Below are 6000 nucleotides of genomic sequence, written 5' to 3' on the forward strand. Positions count from 1 at the left end.
TTTCCCGGTCAGACTCACCTTGGCTTCAACTAGAGTCAATTCTTGTGATCCTCTTGTCACTATGGCAATGGAAATTGGTTCTGCCCCTACATGTTTCGATGGCATTAGAGTACACTGCGACTCAGTATCTACCAAAGCTTCATATTTTTGTGGCTCTGATGTGCCAGGCTATCGAATTCACACAGTCCAAAAAACTCGATTTTTCCGTGCCTCTTCTTGGCTAGAGGCAGGGCCCCTCTAGCACTGGTTATTATTCTCTTCTTGGACATACACGGTAGAGGTTCTTTCGAGGGAATTTGACACAGCATTCCTACCTCCATAATACCTGGCAGCTTGCTCATGGGAGGCTGAGGCTACTTTCATTCTAGTGGAACTCTTTCTGTTAGTGTTTCTCTCCTTGAGCTCACATACTCGTGCTGCCAGGACAGAAGTGGGTTTCCCATGCCACACTCCCATGTCCTTCCCATGGTCACGCAGATAAAATCACAGGTTAGCTCGAGGGGTGTACCCTCTCTCTCTCGCTGGGGGATGTTGGGCTCTGATTCTGGGGCCTGTGACTCGCACCGGTGCTACATTGGAACTGTTCCTTCTCATCTCCCCTCTCATCTCCCTCATCTCCTCTTTGAGTTCCTTCAGCACCGCAGAGACATGAGCCTGCATTGGGCCACTGATCATACTTTCATAATTTCTGAGCTTGTTGGCAACAGAGCCCACTGTCTCTTGGTTATTCTCGGCATTAATTGTTGCGATGAATGTGGCGTATTGACATGGTCCATGAGTTGCTAGATTCCACAACATATGCTCTGTGCATCTAACCTTGTTGGGGTTATTATCATGCTGTCTGATCCTCCCAAAAAGTACTTCTAATACTGCCACTTCTCTCAACTGTTGGATTCTTTCCTCAAGGGTCTTCCATCGCATTCTATTGTTGTGCTCTTGCATTCTGTCTCTGTGGACAAATCTCTCTCTCACACTCATTAGAAGTCGTTCCCAAAGGGAAAGGGGCCTTTGCTCTCTTACAAATACCTGATTTAAACCTGAGTCCTGGGTCAAGGGTTCTAAATTCTTTGCTTCAGCACTATCCAGTTGTACGCCTGTACCCATAAGGTCCCAGACTCGAAGTAGCCAGGCTGTATAAGCCTCACGTCTTCGTCATACAATATCTTTTTGCAGATTACGTAGACTTTCATACAACAGGGACTCAGTGATGATCTCAACCTGTGGCTCTTTTGTGGATTGTGAGGGTCCTCCTTTCTTATCTTTAATACCAGGATCTGACGATTTCACTTTATACTTCCTTGTTTCCACAGGGGCAACTGCTGCTGGCTGTGGCTGCCATTGTGGTTCAGCTGGAACTTGGACGGTTGTAACGTCTGTGGGTTCCACTGCTGCACCATCAGACTCTGCCTTCTCAGGGCAGGGGGAGGGTTTTTCATGAGCTGGGGAAATGTACTCCTTCAGCATCTGGCTCATCTTATGCATCTCTTTTACCATAACCTCAACCCAATCTGGGTGGGTCCTTTCTGAGGCAGGCTGTGGGGCAGAGTCAGGCTCTCGGGTATCATCCCTATTCTGTGGGGTAGGTATCAGGGTGGTTATCCAGGTCAATCTTCCCTTATCTCTGAATGCTAAATAGAATACGCCTAGTAGCAGCACCAGCCATTGTATGATATCATTAGCATTCAGAGAGGATTTAAACCCTTCAAAAACTGGTGAGGCACACCCAAAGAGGTGGGTTAAGGGTTGGGAAAAAACTCCCCCGGTGTCATTTCCACACAGTAGGTACCATTGTTAAAGTAACTCCAAAAACACACAGTTAGTGTACCATAGCCCTGAATCCATGTGCCTGCCTTCCAGAGGAAATTAAAAATCCATGAGTTCTTCACCTTATTAAGCTATAAAATAAACTGGATGACAGTCACAGTAGCTTTAGTTATGGGGCCCATATTCAGATAAGGGCTTGCAAATGGCAGAAAGACAGCCACAACCACGTGCCACCCAAACCAGGGAAAATTGGACCACATGATGCTGTCCAACAAGGCTTCTATACACAAGAACTTAGGTCACCAAAGAACTGCTATTTCTTTTTCCTCTCAATGCTTTCTAGTCCCTGTTCGGGCGCCAAAATCTGTCTTGGTTTAGATAGACAGGTATCTGCCAGGGAGGGTTGGAGTCTCTCTTAAAATGTAAGCTTCTCCCCCCCTTTTCCAAATTATTATAAATTTGCAATTAAAAGGCTGTCAGGCAAAGATTTTGGGAATAGGCATAGCAGTTCTTTACTAGGGATATAAAAATACAGATGTTGTAGTACAGAAGAATAAGCAAACAAATAAACAAACAAGAAATCCTAGAAAAACCCTGACAAAGTCAGAAATACAACCTGACACCCTGTTGGTCAGGGTGTTGGAAGCAGCCCAAAGTAAGCCCTCTTGGAGTGGCAGATGTGGTTCTGTTGGAGTAGAGATGGTCCCATTGAAGTAAAAAGGGTCTATTAATGGTGAGATGGGTCCGGTCTTCCTCCAGGGAGCCGGTGAAAAAAACTGGATACCTAGTGGGACTGTGGCTCCTTTTTATCTAGGTTAAGATGCTTTGACTCTTCCTCCCTGTGTGGAGCAGCTTACAATAGTGCGCTGTAATGTGTAATGTCATTGATGAGCTCTTAATGGTCCATTAGCAGAAGATATTCTCATGGAAGTAGTGAAACAATGAAGAGAGATAAGTAGCACTCCACCATCTGATAAGTGACACTGACCCATTTGGGCAAAGATAAGCAATTCTGCTCTACCCAGATGGAATAGAATAATATGCTCTTTACAAAACTCATGACAATGATGGTGCTATTTCTCTTCTTCCAAACCAGCACCATGCAGAAACACCTCTGCTGGCACCAGTCTTGGTTTGCAAATGAACCCAAGTTTTGCCCAAGTCGGTGGTGCTGTGTTGGTTTGTTCAGCTGGTGCTCTGGAGCATCGAAGTTATGAGAATTTCAAAATTCTCAGGGAAGGAAAATGGAGGCGGATGTCTCCCCTCTTGTTAGTACCGTCTGACCTTTTTTCCTGTACATTCTCCAGTGTATCACTTGGCATGTGAGCACTACAGGGAAGAGGAGAGGAAGGAAATATCCTTAGTGGGCTCTTTTGTGAAATGAGGTAGATTTGGTGGTTTTTGGGGTTTTTTGTGTGTTGTTTTTTTTTTTTTTATCCCATGAACAGCTGTAAATCTGACAGTGCAGACTTCACTCTTTCAAAGTGTTCAGCCCTCCCTTAAATGGTGAACTTGGCTCAGAAAAGGTTGTAGTGCTTACACCTGAGCGAGGTTAAATCTTACCTTTTCACTTGTACTGGATGGTATATTTTTTAGGCAATATGCCTGAAATCTGTGTAGAGGCACATGGCCTGTCAGGTATGAGTCTCTGAAGATGGAAGTGATGGGTAATCTAATTGTAAAGGACTGAAAATGATTTGTCTTCTGAAACAGATTGGTCCCTAGACACTGTAATGTTGTTCTACCCAACATTAGTGCATTGTCTGTGTTCTTACCCACCTTGGACTGACCTGTAGCCACATTGCCAGCTTGGAAAGACAGCTGATGAGTGTATTTAGGGGGCAATGCTGCTTTTCCAAACAAGCTGTGCAGCCCATCGTGAGTATCTTTCAAGATCTAGACTAAGTAATTGAATGGGTGCAGGAATAATCAGGTTGCCCTGCTCTGGGCTGGTGGTGGCTGCCTGCAGCAGGGTGATGGATGGGATTCACTTGAGCAAGCCCTGCTTCTGAAGTGGTGAGCTAATGAAATGTCAGTGGCAGTGATGGACTGAATTAGAGGTAGATGGGATTTTGAATCTGCTCCTCCCAGTGCTCTCCTGTTATCTGCAAGTGAATCATGCACAGCTGTGGCTGCTGGAAGATGAGTTTAGGGGTCTGGGCTAAAAAGGGAACAATGAGAAGTTCTCACCTCCTGCTCTGCAGGCAAGAGAAAATTTTCTTTATATGGTGAGTGAGACATGTTGCCTTGTGCTAAGTTAGTCAGAGAAAGGAACAGAATACAACTCTTCCTTCTTTTTAATGACTCTTTGCAGGGTGCCAAAACCTGGCAGCCTGGGAACAGGAGGTCTAAACACTCCTTCAGTATTCCAAATCACAGAAATATAAGTCTCTTACAGATGCCTCAGTAGGTGGTTTAACTATAGCCTTTAATCTTCATGTGTCTCAGCTCCCTCTTTTTTAAGACGCAGATAAACTTTGCAGCCATGCTGGCAGTATAAATATCTCAGGGACTGTGATATTTTCTGCTATCTTGTTTCTGTGGTGGCAAAATATAGAGGCAGGGCATTACACTTTATTGTTAAATTTCCAGAGCTGGCATTTTAAACTAGTGTATGTTTTGGAAACAGAGTGTGAGAGGGCTAGAGACTGAGGGAACTTGCCCAACCTGGGCAGGGAATGGGCACAAAGGCTGGTCCCAGTCTTCCCCTCTGGTTGTGGGGCCCTGCCTGATGGATTTTGAGAGGAAAACCTGTGGGACTTCCAGGCAGTCTGCTGCTGCAGCACTGAGCTTGGAAGGTCTGGAGCTGAGGTGTCAGAAAGCTTGTCAAAAACCACCATGAATCTGCTCAAATAGCTTTCATAAAATAATAAAAGATGCACCTTGACATTTCTGAGCATGGGGGATGGGAGGAGGTCACAGAAATTTGGGGTCCTGCAGCAATGCCCTTACAGGACAGCAGTATTTTGGAGCATTACTGGTTTTTGCTGTACCTTATAGAAGGTGTGTGATTAATCCACTTTACTTGTGGGTACCAAATGCTTGACTTAAGGAGAGAAAGGATGTAATATGGGGCTTAACACCTCAAGTGGATTTCCTGGCAAGTGTAGGCATGAGATTTTCCTTACAGAGATTAGTTAGATTGCTTGGTAGAAATGAAAATCAGAAGACCTGGACATGTCTTTAACCAGAAGACCTGGTTAAAGGAGGAAACAAGGAAGGGATTGTGTAACTTCAGGTTTTTCTATGGGCCATGGGAAGCTAAGAATGTATTTTGGGAAGTGGAAGGCACATTTTTAGTGGTGGGAAAGAACTGTGCTTTGAAAAGCCATGATATAAGAGGGATGGAAATGGAGGATATGTAGAAATCAAAGGCTCTGAGACCAGAAGAGTACATTTATGAAGTGTAGCCAAGTGAGGAATAATGTAACAATGAGAAAGAAAAGAGCTCAGCATCTACAGCAGCTCATTCTTATTTTCTTTAACATTTTCCTGGTATAACATGAAAGAATCACAAAATAAAATTGCCACTTCATGCTATGTTTCAGCTACCAGCTGAGACAACACTTGCTCTGCTTCTGATACAGAAGTCTCCAAAATCTGCTTTGAAACTGAGGGGTCATTTAATCCCTGTGTTGGTAACAGCATCTCTGCAGGTGACCAGAGGGGTGTTTGAGCAGCTGCTGGCAGTTCCACAGCCTGGACAGGGAGACTGACTGAACCTCATCCTTCGGTGAAACTGCATCAGCGCTCTTGAAAAGAATTTGGAGATGTGCAGGTGTTGGCAGCACAGTTCATGCACACATGCATACGAGTTTATCCAGGGAGAATTTCCCCCAGCACTGGCCTTGCCCTGTTTCATGCTTCCAGCTCTTTCTCCCCTGATGGAGGAGGAGGAGGGTAAGAGGTCCTCCTGTGTTACAGTTCTGCCTGCTTTATCTCGGCTGAGGTCAGGATGAAAGACACAGGAAACATAGAGTCAAGTTTGGTCTTGGTTGTTTATTATATCTTATCTATTTACAGCGTGAGCTCCAACTTGCCAGTTAGAGAAACGAGGCAAAATGGAGACCCTCTAACTTTTACCAAGACTATTTAAGAGATAATTACCCAATACCAAAGTGACACCTATAATATTTATGTTTTTGACCCAATAGTGACCATTCGAGGTTCTCAATGCAGGTATCTTTCACCCTATTAGAGAAAGCCACCCAGATCTGTGAAGAAGACAGAAGAAGA

The sequence above is a fragment of the Chamaea fasciata genome, unplaced genomic scaffold (genome assembly GCF_029207755.1).
Source record: "Chamaea fasciata isolate MVZ Bird 193981 ecotype frontalis unplaced genomic scaffold, bChaFas1.0.hap1 SCAF_5, whole genome shotgun sequence".
NCBI lineage: Eukaryota > Metazoa > Chordata > Aves > Passeriformes > Sylviidae > Chamaea > Chamaea fasciata.